Consider the following 18,907-nt stretch of genomic DNA (forward strand, 5'->3'; position numbering starts at 1 on the left):
CCCCGGAACCGTGAGCCAAAACAAAGCCTTTCTCTCTCAAGCTGCTTTTGTCAAAGTATTTTATCACAGCAACAGGGAAAGGCACTGTCTCCACGATTTTGTCTTTCCCAGAGTGACAGACAGCCGGAATCCTTTTAGACTGGCTTTCCGCCTAATAATAGGCATTTTATCCCTCCATGTCTTTTCATGGCTTGACAGCTTATTTCTTTTCAGTGCAGAAAAATATGCTACCCTGGATAGATGAGTACCACAGTGTATTTATCTGTTCACCCACTGAAGGATATCTTTGTTGTTTCTGACTTTCGGCAATTATGAACAAAACTGCCATAAATATTCATGGGTAGGTTTTTGAGTGAATATGTTTTCAATTTATCCAGGTAGCTCTCTGAGGTTTTGTTACTAGGCTATGTAATGAGTATGTTCAGATTCATTTGACTTTTGATGGAATTTATTTTAATTTTCTCTTCCTTCTTTCTTTTTCTTTCTTTTTGAGTCAAGGTCTTACTATACAGATCAAGCTGGCTTTCAACTTACAATGTAGGCCAGGGTGGCCTTGAACTTACGATTTTCCTTGCACTTCCCAAGCGTTTTATTTACAGACATTTGCCAACATGCCTGCGTAGAATACATTTTGTTTAGCTTTGTAAGTCACCACCAAGCTGCCTTTCAAAGCAGCGGTGCCGGTTTGCACGTCTACCATTGGCACTCTGCTGTTATTGGTTTTGAGATTATAACATAAGTACATCATTTCCCCCTTTCCTCCCTCCAAACCTATATACTCCCTTTGATCTCTTTCAAATTCATGTTCTCTTTTTTTCATTAAATTGGTGTTATGTGCACACACACATACACCCCTCAGTCTAAATATTTTTAAGCATATATCTGTCTGATACATAAAATGGCCAACATCTATTTAAATACTAGCTTCCTGTATTTCTGCATAGATTCCACTCCTCAAGCACTCAGCCCCCTTATTTTGAAACATAGTACCCTATTTTTGTTGTGAGCTCACATAGCAGGCTAGGCTGATCAGCCTGCAAGCTCCAGAGTTTCCTTTGTCTCTGTTTGCCCAGTGCAGGGATTATAAATTCCCACCACAGCACCGGACTTCTTCACCTGGGTTCCAAGAACTGACCTCATATCCTTGTGCTAGGAAGGAAAGCACATTACCCACTAAACCATCTCCCTAGATCCTGATTTTAAGTTTAGGAGTTCTTTGTCTATGTTAGACAATCCTGTTTCAGCTAGCAGGAATTGCATTAATGAAGTCCAGATTAACAATTATTTATTTCATGTATTATGCCTTTGATTGTCATAGGTCATAATAGATTTCCTCTTCATTTTCTTCTAGGAGATTTCTGGTTTATGACTCGTCTTTAGGTTCATGACTCTTTTGGGGTTTGTTTTGTTTTGTTTCAGTTAATTTTTGTGAAAGGTCCGAGGTCTGTGCCTGGATTTTCTGTTTTTACATGCTTTTCAAGACTGAAGTGAAAGGTCACTACACTGTCGTGATTATTTTAAATTTATAGGAGATTCCAGAATTGAGTCGAATGGGCCCTCCATTGTTTTCCTTCACTATTATGTCTGCTATTCTAGATCTATTGTGTTCCAGACCAATTTTAGATTCGGTTTGTCAACAGCTACAAAATAACTTTTGGGGAAATTTTATTGGGATCACTTTGAACTTACAAATCAAATTGAGAAGAACTGATGTCTTTGTAATACTAAATATTTCTATCAGTAAACATGGGATATTTCCCAATTTATTTATTTTTTTCATTTATCTCTTCATAGTTTTGCGCTTTCATTATATAAGTATATATAATATATAAACATAAAATACATATTACCTTGCTCATTTTGTTAGATTAAAATTGATATTAAATTTACTAAGTATGTTTCACATTTTATTTGGTTGCAATGTAATATGTAGAAAGCATCTTCATTTTTGTATATACATGTAATAAGCACTGTTATAATTTATTATTTCCAGAAACTTTGGCAATTCCTTTGGGTTTTCTGCATAATAAGCATGCCATCTTTGAACAAATACAGTTTTACTTTATCTCGCCATTTAATAAACCTTTTATTCTCTCTTCTTACCTTATTGTATTAGCTTGGACTTCTGATACAATATTGAAAAATAGTGGTGAAAGGTAATATCTTGCCTTTCCTAATCTTCACGGGAAAGCTTAAGTTTTTCAACAATAAATATGATATGAGCTTCAGAGGGATCTTAGCAGTGTAGATATTCCCTATTAGATCAAATATGGAGGCCCACAGAGGCAATTGTGTGACATCTGGATTGTGTGGGGGATACCAAAATTTTGGAGTTGCTGTAACCACAGGATACCTGCCAAGTATAGCTGCACATAGGGAGTGGAACCAGCCCGAGGAAGAAAAATGTGTGGTAGTCAGTGAATCTGGAAGAGAAAAGTCATCTACATTCTTCGACACTGGATATAAGGGTACAGGATTGGAATTTGCACTGCTGGGTTTCTCATCGTCCTCCTTTTCCTCCCTTTTGGAATGTTCATGTCATTTTTGATGAAAAGATATAACTTAATTCTGGCTTTATAGGTGATTACAATTGAGGGTTACCTTGAGTCTCAGAAGAAGCTGTGAACTTTTAAATTGAATTGATTCTGTGAAAGACTATGGGGACTTTTGAAGTTTGACTAAATGTATTTTGCATTGATGGTTGCAAACCTATGTGGGTTAGAGAGTGGAACGTGATGGATTTGATGAGAACTGACTTCTTCATAGGCTTTTATATTTGAAATTCTGGTCTCTACTTGGTGGAGCATCTGGAAAGGATTAGGAGGTCTTACCTTAAAGGGCGTGTCTCTGGGGATGGGTTTGGAGGTTTCAAGAGCTCACATCTTCCCTAGGTTTCTCTGACTCCTTTATGAAAAGGATGTAAACTCTGAACCACTTCACAACACGCCTGCCTGCTGCTATGCTCCCTACTGTGAAGATCATGGATTCTAAGGCTGTGAAACTGTAAGCCCCCAATAAACTCTTCTATTTGTAGGTCACGGGTTCTTTAGTGCAGCAGAGCAATCAGATGACCTACTTGGGTGCATTTTGACAAATCATGTCTTTTAAGCAATGCTGCATTTCACCCGGGCCACGAAGCTTGTGAGCCAAGTTGTTCCGTGCAAACTTTTACTGTCCTTTTGATGTCTGTCCTCCGTAATTATGTTCCCTTATTTTGTTTTTGACATTTTAATTTATAACCTGAGTTTTTCTTCTGTGTCAGCTTATCTAAAAGCTTATCAATTTTATCTATCTTTTCAAAAGAAGCAGCTTATAGTTGATTTCCTGCAGTCGATTTTCTAATTTTAATATTACCCATTTCTGAGCTACTTTTCATTGTTCCTTTTCTATTTACTTTGCATTTAATTTTCCCTCTTTTAGTCTTCTAAGGTGGAAGCTTAAATGGTTGATGTTTATGGATCTTGTTTAGGGTGTATTGATTGCTATAAACTCCCCTGCTTTTCCTGTACTCCATAAATTTTGATAAGCTATGTTCTCGTTTTCATTCATTTAGTACTGTGTTGATTAGCCTGTACACTTGAATTTCCAGTTATCCTTCTGCTATTGGTCTTGATTATGTTTAAGTTTGCTGTGTTCTGAGAGTAGATATTGTATGATTTGTAGTCTTTCAGCTTTTGAAGCTGTGACTTTTGGCCCAGAATGTATTCTGCTGTCATTGGATAAAGTGGTCTATGGATGTCTGTTTTCACTAGTGGGTGAGGATATTGAGCATGATTTCAAGTAATTTTTGATATTTCTATTACTTCCTCTGAGAACTAATCATCCCATTAGGCCATGGATAATTCTCTCTCTCTCTCTCTCTCTCTCTCTCTCTCTCTCTCTCTCTCTCTCTCTCTCTCTGTGTGTGTGTGTGTGTGTGTTTATATAGTTCTCTGTATATCCTAAGTATTAATCATTTTTCCTGATGCATGGCTGCTTACAATCCTTTCTCCCATTTTATAGGCTGTCTTTTCTAGAACTTTTTTGTTCCAGAAGCTTTGAAATTTCGTAAAATCTCATTTGCTTCTTCTTTAGATTGTTTAATGTGTTTAATGTGCTATTGGAGTCCTTAAATATTTTCCTGTTTTCGCTTACCATTTTTATTAGGCTAAACATCAAGCTCTTTGATCCATTTTGACTGATTTTTGTATAGGGTGAGAGATGTAGATCTAGTTTCATTCTTATATATGAAATATACTGTCCCTAGCAATATTTGTCAAAGATTCTTTCTTCTATTTTCCCAATGAATGTTTTGAAAGCTTTGTCAGATATTAGGTGGCTGCAACTGTATGGGCTTATTTGAAGGTCTTCTATTTTATTCCATTGCTCTACATATCTGTTTGAGTAATAGTACCCTGCTGTTTTCATAACTATATTTTATACCATACTATAATCCAATTTTAATGTTCTTTCTGGTCAGGATTGGTCTTTCATATTTCCATAAAGATTTTAGAGTGTTTTTCCTAGTTCTGTAAAGAATGTTATTAGATTTTTTGATGGAGAGTACATTTACTCTGTAGATTACTTTCAGTAATGAAGCCATTTTTCTCAGTCTTAATTCTGCTAACCCATGAATGGAAGAGGTTTTTCCATTTTCTGTTTTCTTTTCATTTAATTCTTCAATGTCTTAAACATGTCATTGTAAAAGTCTTTCATGTCTTTGGTTACATTAGTTCTTAGTTTGTTTATTTTGTTTCTGGAGTGATTATGAATGATACTTCCCCCAGGGTTTCTTTCCGGGTTTTATTTTTGTTTTTAACATTTATTTGTTTATTTGAGGCATGCACATGTTACACACAACAGATGTGGAGGTCACAGAAAAATTGTGAGAGTCAGTTCTCTCCTTCCATGTGTGCATTTTAATAATCAAACAGGGGTCATCGGGTTTGACAGGTGATTTTTCCCATTAAGACATCTCACCAGACCCACTGTTTTAATTTTTTGGCCAGATTTGTTTGGCACTTGGGAAAGTTATTGCTATCTATACATTGAAACTTTTATCCTGCTACTTTGCTGAAACCATTCTCAGGTCTAAGAATTTTCTGATGGAGTCTTTAGGATCATTTAAGTATAGGATCATATGGTCTGCAAATAGAGATAAATTAATTTCTTACTTTCATATTTATATACATACCTACATTCATTCACTTCTTTCCTTTCCTTATTTTTCTTTCTCTTTCTTTCTTCCCTCCTTTATTCCTTCCCTCCTTTTATCCCTCCCTCCTTCTTTCTTTCTTTCTTTCTTCCTTTCTTTCTCTCTCTCTCTCTTTCTTTCTTTCTTTCATCTTGTTGCTCCAGATAAGACATTAAGCACTCTACTGGGTAAGGAGAGCATCTTTCTCTGATTTTAGATTCTAGAGGAAATGCTGTTTACCCATTTAGTGTGACTTGGCTATGCATGTGTATCTATTATCTTTATAATGTTGAGTTATGTTTTCTTTAGCTGTAGTTTCTTTAAAGTATTTATAAAGGGGTGTTGAACTTTGCTGAGGACTTTTTTGTATAAATTACCATTCTATTTCTGTAGTGAAGTCTATTTATGTATTAAGTTTTACTTCTTGATTTATTTTTGTTTAACAGATATTGCATCCCTAGAATAAAGCCAACTTGGTCATGGGATATGATCATCTTAAAGTAGTCTCAAGTTCTATTTGAAAGAATTTATGGCATTTTATGCTTACATTTAACAGGGAAATTGATCTGAAGTCCTTCTTATTTGTTGTGTCTTTATCCAGTTTAGATATCAGGGTAACGATGACTTTGTATAATGAATTCTTTTCTTCATAAACTGTTTCTTTTCAAGGCTTGAGAGATGGCTCAGCAGTTAAGAGCATTGCCTGCTCTTTCAGAGGTTCTGAGTTCAATTCCCAGAAACAACATGGTGGCCCACAGTCATCTGTAATGGAATCTGATACCCTCTTCTGGTGTGTCTGAAGACAGAGACAATGTACTCATATAAATAAAATAAATAAATCTAGGAGTTAGGGGAAGGACTGAAGGAGCTGAAGGGGTTTACAACCCAATGGGAAGAGCAACAATATCAACCAACCAACCCCCCCCCCCCAGAGCTCCCAGGGACTAACCCATGGCTCCAGCTGCATATGTAGCAGAGCATGGCCTTATCTGGCATCAATGGGAGGGGAGCTCCTTGGTCCTGTGAAAGCTCAATGCCCAGTGTAGGGGAATGCTAGGGCAGTAAGGTGGGAGTAGGTGGGAGCACCCTTATAGAAGCAGGTGGAGGGGAGTGGAATGGGAGGTTGTGGAGGGAAATCCAGGAAAGGGGATAACATTTGAAATGTAAATAAATAAAATATCTAATTAAAAAATAAATAAATCTACAATTTTTTTTCTTAAAAAACGTTTCTTCTCTTTCTACTTCATGACACCATTTGGGGAGCAATGGTTCATCTTCCCAAGGTTTGGTAGAATTTGGCATTGAATTCATTTGCTCCTGGGCCTTTTGTGCTGGCAGACTTCTTAGCACTATTTCAAACGCATTGGTTGTTATGGATTTTAGAAGTTGTTTATCTTTTCTTGACTTGATTTAGTAGGTCATGTCTACAACTCTGTCCACTTTCCCTAGACACTTCAGGATTTTAGGAATATAAGTTATCAAAATCTAATAAATCTCATCTTTCATTGGAATAGATAATAACCTCCCTCTTTCATCTCTAATTTTATTTAATTTGGGTCTTCTCTTTTGGTTGATTTAGCTAGGGGTTTGCCCATCTTGTTTATACAATTCATTGATTTATTTTGTGTATTGTGCTTTTAGTTCACATTTCACCAGCAAATTTCCTGATCTTTATTATTTATTGCCATCTTCTGTGTTTAGTTTTGTGTTGTTCTTGCTTTTTCAGAATCTTGAGGTATATCATTAGACTACTTGTTTGAGATTTTTATGATTTTTAAAGGTAAGTTTACATGCTTATACTTTCCTCTTAGAGCTATTGAATCCCAAAGGTTATTATAAATTGTGCTTTCATTTTAATTTAATTCTAGAAACAATTTAATTTCCTTTCTGATTTTTTTCAATGGCCCACTGGTCTTTCAAGAGTGTCTTGTTCAATTTTCATGTATTTGTATTTTTTATAGCTTTTCTTGCCAACATTTTCTACTTTTATTGCACTGTGAATAAGATACAAAAGATTATTTCACATCCTCTATATTTAGCAAGGCTTAATTTGAAGCCTTCTAGTCCATTCTGTATTAGGTTCCATAGGCTGTTAAGAAGAGTTTATATTCTATTTCTGTGAGATTTAATATTCACTTTATTTATGTTTAAATTAAAATCTAAAGACTCTTTATTAATTTTTAGTTTGGATAGCATATAAAAATAAGAGTGGTATATTAAAATAACCCATGATTATTATATCAGGACAGATCTGAAATTGTATGTTCATTTGTGTTTGTTTTATGAAATTCGGGACCCCAATGCTTGATGCATATATGTTTAAAGTTTTATATGTTATGATGTATTGTTTCTTTTAGTGATACGCAACACTCTTTTATTATCTCATCTGACTCATTTTGGTTTGTAATGTACTTTAACAGAAAGAAGAATCACCTTGCTAACTTGGTTTCAGTTTCTATTGAGTAGATTGCTTTCAATCGTTTGATTCTCAAGTCTTTGGGTGTGTTTGTGAGGTAAGAAGGATTTCGGAAGACAACAAATAGTTGGCTCTAGTTCTGTTTAGTTTGCTAGTCTATGTCTTTTATTGATAAGTCAAATACATTTATATTTAATGTTATTATTGGGAGATGATTACTAATTACTGTAATGTTTTTGTTTCTTTTCTCTTTAGTTGAGTAATTGTTCTTTATTGTATCCCCCATTAGTATCAGAAGTTTGCCCATTGACTGTGTTGCTTTAGAGCATTTCTTCTCGCATCTCCTTTGTTCAGTCATTCCTCTCATGAATTCTCTTTGGCTTGTGTTATAGAGGTTGAGATCTTCCTTTTCCTTCCTCTCTCCATGGTATTCATGTAAGGACTTCTGCAGTGCTGGCTTGGTGGGCATGAGCTACCTTGCTTTGTGTTTGTCTTGAAGTTTATTTATCAATGTTAAAAGACGGCTTTGCCACTTACGCTGACAATGCTTCTCACAAGAATGACTAACAGATTTTCAGTGCCAGACACGAGACACTTCAAAAGGTTGGTCAGGGTATTCCAGATGATTCCCAGAACTACACAAATTATCTCTGAAGTCCTTGTCTTTCAATTGTTAAGTGTGGATCCGTATTGCTGAAGACACTACACATTTAGAACACATGACTTGGACGATTGTATCTGACCTGAAAACCTCTTTGCTGTGATCAGCTTCCACCGTTCCAGAAAATACTGTTACCCAGCTGTAACACCCATGAACTGTGACAATTGCCAGCATAGCAAGATATGCATAAGGGTGCAGGAAGTGGCACCCACATGTGAGTGTCAACCACCAGCTCTTTACCTGGAATTAGCGTTCGCTCAACAGAAGAGAAATCATTCTTGGTACTGGAAACCTAGCCAGCTTCCTGAGAAGTAAGAAGCAAACCAAGAAGCCACATTCCTAATTTTCTTTCTGCTTCAGTACCTACCTTTAGGTTGCTGCCTTGCCTTCCCTCAATGACTGACTATAACCTCTAGGGTAAGATAAACCTTTTCTCCTCTAATCTGCTGTTGGTTGGTAGGGATCTTGTCACAGCAACAGGGAAGCAAACTGGTACACTGTATTTCATCATCCTGTTCTCCACCCTGATCAAGTGTATTGGTGATGCTTTCTATTTCTTTTAAAAGAAAATTACCATCCATTGAGTTTTCCATTTTCAACATTTCTTTCCATTGTTATTGGTATTTTTTTTAAATCTCAACGACCTTCAGTTCATTCATCATTTTTACCAAAACGCTTTTGAAATCTTCATATGACATTTCCCCCATTTTAGTATCTTCGAATTCAGTAGCTGAAGAGCTCTTATTTTTTGGAGGAGACATGTTGTCTTACTTTTTCATTGTCTTGTTATCAGTGTTGTGTCTTGTGAATTCTTTGGGTTGAATCTCTCTTCTTTTTTTTCTTTTTTCTTCTTGGAGGCAGGGTCTTCCTTACTGAGGGCCCCTCTCTTGAAGCTCACTTCCCAGGAGCTCCATTACAAAATAAACTGCTCTTGGAAATGATGTCTGCACCCAACCTCTGTGCTCTGCCTCCTCCTTTGCAGGATTTCTCACATGGTGCTGTATGCTCCAGTATAATATTAATGTGAGGTCATGAGGACAAACAAGAAAGAAAGAGTATGTCTTGAAGTGATGCGTTTATGTATCAGGTTGATAGGTGGTAGACTTGTGATAGCTATTGGTGGGAAAGAGCCTAGCTCACTGTGAATGCCGCCCCTGGGCAGGTGGTTCTCTGTGTTACACATCTTTTTTTTCCTGCTCCCCTTTGGCTGTCTTCTCCTTCTAGTGTTTCATGTATTCTGTTGTACCATATAAAACTATGTGCATAAAAGTTTAAAAATTACTACAAATCTGCTCATTTTTTTGTGAGTTTCTACTGTAATATTTTCAGGTTCAGTGACTTAGCCATGACTGTTTTGCCTGTATAGCCTCTAGAAACATTGCTTAGTTCTTCCACAGTGGTTTAGATTTCTAGTCCTTTCCTCTCTCCCCTTCACATAGAATTTTATCTCTGCCTAGTTTTTCTATCTCTTCTATCCTTATATCTACTCTGTTTACTATAGCCCCTTGTATATTATCATAGCTGTTTTAAAACCCAAGTTTGATAAGGTCAACATCCCTAGCAGATCTGAATCCAGTTCTGTTTGCCTTTGCTCTTCAAGTTGCTTTTTGCTTGATTATTTTGTCTTGTTATGTGTTTATATGATCTGTATTTTTCTCTTTTGATATCTAGACACATTTGGGAGAAAATCTGCTATGAGTGGGCATTTGGTAATGAGCTGGTAGATGTTGAAAAGACAAGTGTTCTGTCCTATGTTTTAGGTATTGCTCTTTTAGTCTATAGTAGACTATGGAGTCCTATGGTTTAGGTCTTGATCTTTTAGCAAGGTTGTGCCCCAGGACCTTGAACTTCACAAATACATCTCAGTGTCTCTACTGCACACTGCTTAGGTATTGCTAAAAGATGCTGGATTACATATTTTCCTTCTTTGGTTCATTGGTTTGTCTGTTTTGAGGCTAAGACTCTTAAATACTAAGGTAGTCTTGAGCTCTCTATGTAACCAAGGGTGACCTTGAATTCCTAATCCTCCTGCTTCCACTTTTCAAGCAGCAGCATTATAGATGTGTGCCACCATGCCTGGATTAGGCAGTGCAAGGCTTTGTACATAGTAGGCAAGTGCAGTCCACTGGGCAAGCACAGTCCATTTTGCTTTCTAAAAATGTCAATAGTTTAGTTCTGGTTAGCTTCTCCTGAGGGTAGACCTTGGTAAGAAGAACAAAACACTACAGCATGTTTTAAAAAGGACCTTTTCCTCTTTCACTGCTGAACTCTGACAGGACCTTTCACTGATACTATGAGAACCAGATGCAGCTTTAAAAGACAGAACTCATACAGTCATGACGTCCTCTGATGAATTGGTTTCTTTGGAGGGTGTTGTTGTTGTTGTTTGTTCTTTTGTTTTGTTTTGTTTCTTTGTTTGTTTGTAAGACAAGGTTTCTCTGTGTAGCTCTGGCTGTTCTGGAAGCACTCCGGCTTTCATCCTGAAAGACCAGGCTGTCCTCTGAATTCATAGATCTGCCTGCCTCTGTCACCTTAGTGCTGGGATTAAAGGCATGCTCCACCAGACCCAGCTTCCCTGGGGTTTTTAAAGTACACTTAATTCCTTCAGTAACTTGTCACTTCTAATTAAGATTTTCTGGTGCAGTTTCATGAAGGGATCTGTCTGCCAATCTATCCCTCTCTGGTTTGAGGGGAGGAGGGCAATGGTTTGCTTTCACTTCTCTTAGAAACATGTATTGATCTTTCAGTTGCTTCTGGGGTTGCCTTGACTTTCACATGGAATAAAGTCTTCCAAGTTTCTTACACACCAAATCAGAAATCTCAAGTCCTATAAGAACTTCTCATCTGCTTAAGGTGCTATGACTGTGGGTAAGGAGTGCATGGCATAAATGAGACACACTGAGAGAAATTCTATTCAAAATGTATCTCTCTTCTCTGGAGGATTTGAGATGAGTTTGGTTCTAAAATGATTTAACTTTCTTCTCCTTCTCCTCCCAGTGGGTTTATTGAAATGGAATTTCACACCAACTTAAATAGGCAGAGCTTGAACATGCTTTGGATTTGAAACATTGGCTCTCACTGCACAAATGCTGCAACACCATATACTTTTTCCTGTGAGTTGTCTGTGAATGATGTTTGTGGATATTAAGTAAATATGAAATGGGGTAAGAGATTGAGCTCTCTAAAAGCAGAAGGGGGTGACAAGTGAGATTATCTTAAATTGACTCAGATTGGGGAGAGTCGTTGTGAGATTGACGGACTGGCCTGGTAGAAGCTCATAGGTGGCTCTGATTGCTAATTGGTTTGGAATAGAGCAAACTGTGGATTTGGAAATTTGTGTTGTGCCCAAAGCCATTACCATCTTAAAAAAACAAAAGCAAGAATGGGCTTTAATGAAAGCACTAATAGCTTTTGGCAGAGATGGGATCTAAAACACACACAACCCTATTGAACGAGCCTTTTGCTAACTGAGGTACGGGCACCCACAGGTGCTTCCAACAGAAATGCAGATTGGCATCCCTGGGGCACGGAAGCTGCCAAATTCCCTGAGTAATGGGCTGTGGGGGTCAAATGAGAAGGAATTTCAGAAGAGAGAAAACAAAGAACGTCAGGAGCATGATTATGAGTGTTTGGCTTTTCTTCCTGCTTCTCCTAGCTCCTGAGGCCAAAACCTCAGGTGAGTAATAGAACAGAACCAGGCACAGCATGGCAGCCACTGTGGAAGCCACGGTGCATTCTAGACATCTTGGGGGCACACCTGCCCACTGCACCATCTCCTGCAGGCTGCCTCCATTTCTACATCCTCAGTTATGACCAAGTTAAGTCTCTAGTCTCCCTAGCTCTGTTGAAATGGAAGAGGTCAAGTTGAATTTGGTTTCTCTCCCTTCTACCCGAATGGGCTTCGTGGGGAGAGATGACAAGGAGAAAGGGTATGAGACCCTGGTTATCAACTGAGTATAACATGCTGATACGATCCTTACCTCACACATCTGAGCCCTCTTTGCAGGATTTCCTGCTCTGTATATCCTTTGAAGCTCTTTGAAGACAAAGAAGCCTTCTATCCTTTGCCCAGGAAAGTTCCACATGCAAAGCAGTCTTTTCAAGTGAGGTTTTAATCACCCCAGAAACAAGTATGCCCCACAGTTTCTGGTATGTGGCTGGCATACACAGGCCATCCATTTTTTAAAAAGTGAAGATCTTATTTTTCAGTGCATGAAGATTATGTGTCGAGAGACCCCAGAAGAGAAGGGTTGTGCTGATAACCATATTAAAATCATAAAAATACCATTATGCCTTTCAAGGTAGAGTCAGGTTTAGTTCATCAGAATTGGTTTGCAAGATTCCATTTGTTTTCCATGTTTAAAATAGTGTCAGGTTGACAAGTCTTTTGTTCCTACAGTATCAGAGTGGCTTCTATTCTAATCTGTGAGATACTGGAACAATACAGATAAGCTAAACGTGGTTTAATCAATTCTGACTCCTCTGATCTGACTGATATTTTCGCAAGGATTTTGATTAATCAGAAATGTATAGAATATTCATGCCTCGTCTCCCAGTTATGACAGGTGCAGACTTTGTTTTCTTATGTTCAGAACGATGCCACGATTCAAAGTGTCCCTTTCATCTGACATACCACTAATTGAAGGATTTCTTTTGTGAAATAACAGAATAGCCGACTGGCTTTGTACTTTCTGAAATGGGAAATGTGGTTTAAAGAAAGCTTCTGCAAAGCGTTAGAAAGCTAAACAAATTTGTAGTGATATGATTCGCATCCTCTTTCAGTTTAAGAAGATTCTGGAGGTTTTATTGACTGGATAACAGGAACAATAAGAAAACATAAAGAACTTTGTAGCATACATCTAAGAACGGAAATCAGCATGGATGGTGCAATTTATTTACCTTTGAGAGGAATAGGTTTTCCTGTTCTTCATCGGAAGTCCTACCAAGGAGAAGACTGACATGTGGAAGGATCGAATGAAACCTGGCCTCAGGCACACATCAGATCTATGACGTCAGTCTCACAGAAAAACAGAGGAACTTCTTACATCGTCCAGAGAAGCATGAGCTGAAGAACATTGCTCTTAGCTTTATGAGAACAGCAACAAGCGATGGCAAGAACAACATACAACACACGCACGCATGCACACGCACATGCAAAAAGACACCAAATAATAAGTCCACAACTGTCATTTGTCCTATTAGAGATCTTTTAGAGATGGCAGAGTTTGTTTGCAGAAATATTGGAACTCCAAACATTTTATCCCCTAGACAGATGAAGCTGAATTCACCTTGATAAGGTTGGAGAGATGGATGGCTCAGGCTTGCAAGTGCTCTTAACCACTTGCAGAGAATCCAAGTTCCGTTCTAAGAACCAAACGCACTCACAGCTATGTATAACACCAGTTCCAGGGGATCTGATGCTGTCTTCTGGTTTCCTTAGATTCCTCACACACGCATGGTACATAGACATATACCCATGTGTGTGCTCTTGAGTTAGAGATTAACAAAGGCTGCATAGTGAGATGCAGAATACATAGTTAAGACCATCTCTATCTCTTTCTCTGTCTCTCTCTCTCTATAAATATATATATATATATTTATCTATCCCTATATCATATCTCTATCTACCTACCTATCTCTATATCATTTCTATCTACCTACATCATATCTATTTCTATATCTACCTATCAGTATATACCCATATCTTCTATATCATCTATATCTATCATCTACATCTATATATCATCAATATATTTTAAGTTCAAAAAGCTAAAAATATAAATATACCCCCTATATAGCCACATCACATCTAAAATGCTAAAATCCAAAATAAGGGAAAATTCTAAAAGCACCCGAAAGAAAATAAATAACATTACATATTGACAAGGTTATGAATTATACCAGATTTATTTTTTGGAAAGTATAAAACAAATATTTATTAGAACAAAAAATAATTCAGATTTATTTTTTGGAAAGTATAAAACAAATATTTATTAGAACAAAAAATAAGTCAAAAGAACAAGAAAATGGTAGCCTAAATACTACCCTTGGAGAATTATACTTAAAGGATGGAGGAAAATAAATACTTTTTAATATTAAGAAAGAAATGTATGACTTATTGCCAGTATATCTATCCTGTATAAAAAGTTACCAAAGGTCTTAGGCAGAAAGAATAGGGCATAAGACAAAAACTTAGATTTATATTAAACACTTAGATTAAAATTAAATGTTCTGGATAGAACAATTTTTCCCTTTAAATTTCTAAAATGTAATAGAGTACCTAAAAGAAAGATAATAATTGATTATCAGAATTAGTACTGAGACTTTTTAAAAACAAAGTTCAACATCTACTCTCAATTATAAACTTGTGTTCTGCAAATACAAAAGGCAACTTGAAGGAGACTAAAGCTGGTGAGACTAGTGAAACTCAGGTGCCTCCCTTTCTAAAATGAAGGCAGCAGGCAGCATCCTTCTCCTCCATGCTCTGTATCATAAAGTTCTAGTGACTAAAATGAGCAATTAAAAGAAATGAGAAGTACACAGATTGCAAAAGACTTGTTAAAATCTCTAGCCATGGATAACAGAACTGTCTGTTTATAATCCAGAATCTTCAAGATTATGCCAAAGAGACCATAGAACTAGGTGAGCTCTGCAAGGCTGAAAGACACATGGTAAATATAAACAGCTTAGTTGTACCCTTCTGTGTAAATTAGAATCGATGAGTAAAAACATTCTCATCGATTATTATGTACAATAGTATCAAGTAAAGAATTAGTATCCTAAAAACTAAAAACTACAAAAAAAAAAATACTGACTTCAAAAATACAACAACAAAACCAGAGAGATTTCTATGTTCATGGATTGACTAACTTGTTAACATGGTTTTCAAATTCATCTAGAGGGTCAAAAAAAATCTCTATAAAAACCCAAAAGGATCTTCTATTGATATTGATGAGTCAACTGTAACATTTATATACAATAGGAAAAGGATAAGATACCTCCCAAAAAAATTAGAAAAAGAACAAAGTAGCAGGACAAAGTCTTCTTAATTTCAAATCTTCCTGAGTGGTTGTAACAATACAGGCAGTGAGTTCTGTTAAGATGTACACAGATCAATGGAACAGAGTAAAGATGCTAGAAGCAGGGGCCAGGGGTCGAGAGGATGGCTTGGTCAGTAAAATGCTGGACATGCAGGAATGGGGACCCAAGTTTGACCCCCCAGAATCCATTTATTTATTTGGCTGTTTATCATATGTAAGTACACTGTTGCTGTCTTCAGACACACCAGAAGAGGACATCAGATTCCATTACAGATGGTTGTGAACCACCATGTGGTTGCTGGGAATTGAACTCAGGACCTCTGGAAGAGCAGTCAGTGTTCTTAACCACTGAACCATCTCTCCAGCCCGCCCCCAGAATCCATTTTTAAAATGCCAGGAACAAAAGCTGGAACACAGTGGATCACAATTGGATTCCCATAGCCACAAAGACAGACACATGTAGCTCTCTAGGGCATACTTTCCAGCCGTCCTAGCCTAGTTGGTGAGTTCCAGGTCAGGGAGAAACTCTGTTTCATTGTTTATCCCTAATGGTGGATAGTGTCTGAAGAATGGCAGCTGAGATTATTTACTGCTCTATGCACACATGAATACACACACTCACATACACACATAAGATACCAACGGAAAGATACCACCCATACGTCCATATGTGGTAACTTAAGGAGAATGAGACTAGGAGTCTTCTCTGTAAGTAGTGCTGGTTTCTAGGCAAATGGAGGAGAACAAGCCATGATCCAGGCTTACATTATAAAATTAGGAGAGAAGAAAAGTTTCCATTGCCAGGTGTTTATGCCCAAATGCCTAAAAACAATAACAAAAGAATGTAAGTGAATATATTAGTTAAAGGACTTCATTTATAAAAACTGGAAAACTCAGTCATCTTTAGACAAACTGGTCCAAATATATAATGGAAGACAACTCAGCAATGACAAACAGATTATGACGCAATGACACAGATGACTCACAAATGAATGCTGCTGAATGAATACTGTGACATTCTGGGGCAGCAGCTGTCCTCTGCAGAGCAGACCAGTGGGTGTTAGGAGCTGCAGAGGGCTGTGAGGGAGCAACAGGAGGCAGTACTTTGCTGTTAGGAGACTTTTCTGAGTCCCTGGTAGTCTTTATCTTTAGTCTGATATCTTCCACGCAACCCTGCATTTGTCAAAGCCCTTATATCGGTGTACCACAGAGATTAGGTTTTACTATCTGTAAGCTTAAAAATAAATTTTGAAATAAAGGAGCAGTGTAGAATCCATCGTTGTTATAAGTGACACACCTCTTGGTGCTTCTCCAACATACCTGTGTTCCAAATCATGGATTCAAATTCCAAAGTCTTAGGGACAAAAGAGGTTAAAATGTGTTGCCTACATATTTATATTAACTATACTTGAAATTACACCTTTGACATATTGGGTTAAGTAAAATATGTCTACTTTTTGTCATTACTCTTTGAATTTTTAATATATTTGTTGATGCTCATATCCCATTTCCATTGAATGTCATTCATGAAAAGATTCCCAAGTGATTAGCCAGCTCTGATTCTCCAAGATGGTGAGCCAGGGTTCTTTGGAGTACACTGAAATGGGGTTCTGTGATTGCTTCTTAAATTATAGACATTGCTTTCCTCAATCACCTCTCCCATATTCCCTTAGCCCCTCTTCAAGAATCCAGTAACAAAAGGAGTAATAATGGTACCTAGCTGAGTGTTTCCTTGGAGTAACAGAGTGTTTGAATGCTTTCAATGGGAGACAGGTCCTGTCCTCACATAACCACCTATAGAAACTCCCTATGCAATGTGAGTCACTGAAATAAAACCATATGCCAATGTTTTATGACTATCTTGGCTCAGGAACTAGGGAAGGAAGGATTTTTCTTCATTTTGTTGGCGAAGGTTTCTTCTGGGCTCAGAACGGCATGAATGACAGCCCTGGAGAAGTTGATGAGAAGAGGTAGCCAGCAGCCATTATTCACCTGGATACAGGAGGAATTTGAGCTTGTGAATCCCACATCAGTCTGGCTCCTCAGCCTTGTAGGGAAGATGCTCAGGGTAGGAAGTGACTTCTCTGACATGGCTTGATATCATCAAGAGTTGGTTCTCTCTCTCTCTCTCTCTCTCTCTCTCTCTCTCTCTCTCTCTCTCTCTCTCTCTCTGTGCCTCCAGTTCTCTTGCCTGGCACCTCTTGGGGGTTGGTCTGATGCTGCTATATATTCAAATACTAAATTCTGCACCCCAAGATATGGTTGCCCCAAGACGAGCAAATTCCCATGAATATCAGCTTTTGTTGTACAAATCTTGCTCTCCAATTTAAAACTATTGGTTATACAAAGGTGAATGCTAACAGCCAACTATTGAACTGAGAACAGGGTCCCCACTGGAGGAGTTAGAGAAAGTATTGAAGGAGCTGAAGGAGTTTACAACCCCATAAGAACAACAATATCAACCAACCAGAGCTCGCTGGGACTAAACCACCATCTAAAGAGTACACATGGATAGACCCATGGCTCCTGTTGCATATGTAGCAGAGGATGGCCTTGTTGGGCACCAATGGAAGAAAAGGCCCTTGGTCCTGCCAAGGCTGGACCCCCCGGTGTAGGGAGGTGGGAAAGGGTGGGTGGGTGGGGCCTAACAACCTCATAGAAGAAGGAGAGGGGGATGGGATAGGGGGTTTATGGACAGAAAATCGGGAAAGGGGATAACATTTGAAATGTAAATAAAAAATATCCAATAAAACAAAACTATAGGTTAAGTAAAAATTGCTGCAGCTTATTACTGGGGGAAAGAGAAAGGCTGGGGGTTGTAGATAAGGACCATGAGGAGAAAGACAGCAGAAAGGAGAAATAAGGAAAAAGATGGATAAAGTAAGAGGTCTCCATTAGCTTTGATGGACCAAGAGCATGTGCCCAAAGAGAACTGGAACCTGAGGACAGACTGGTGGGGCAGAAATAACCCAGGAAGACTCAGATGGCAAGGATTTGGGTAGCACATCTGGGAAGTAGCCAGTCTAATGTATAGAAAAATAGATCAGGGGTAATCTCGTGGGAATTGCTCAAAGCCAAATATATGTCATAATTTGAGTCTCGTTCATTTGGAAGCTAGACGGAGCAAGACATAATTCAATTAAGTTACAGACACCCATTGCAAACAAACCTTACTTGGATGCTTTGCAGTGTCCTGAAGGACTTCCATCAGTCATCAGGTAGAGTGCCCAGATGAGATTCCAAGTGCCATGAAATGTGTCTCATAAACACCTTCTACTCGCCCTCCCTTGAGTTACTTGACATGGGTCATCTAAACCTTGATTTGCCTCTCCAACGCTCATCAACTAGACTGAATGAAGTTATTTTTGCATGGACAGTTTGTGTACGGATTTATCTCTGAACAATTGATCAGGTACTGTGAGAATTTTGTGTTAGCCTAGAATCAAGTTCCTAGAAATGCCCGTGGGTGGATCGTGGGTCTTCTTTTCCTGTTTTAAGAGTCCTGCATCTCTTAGCTTCCTCTCTGCGCCTACCTTATAGTGACTGTCAAGTGCAGAACTTGGCATGTAACAGTGCCCCAGCAAATACTATTTTCCATATTTTTCTCCAAATCTGTG

The sequence above is a fragment of the Rattus norvegicus genome, chromosome 2, assembly GCF_021556685.1.
Source record: "Rattus norvegicus strain SHRSP/BbbUtx chromosome 2, alternate assembly SHRSP_T2T, whole genome shotgun sequence".
NCBI lineage: Eukaryota > Metazoa > Chordata > Mammalia > Rodentia > Muridae > Rattus > Rattus norvegicus.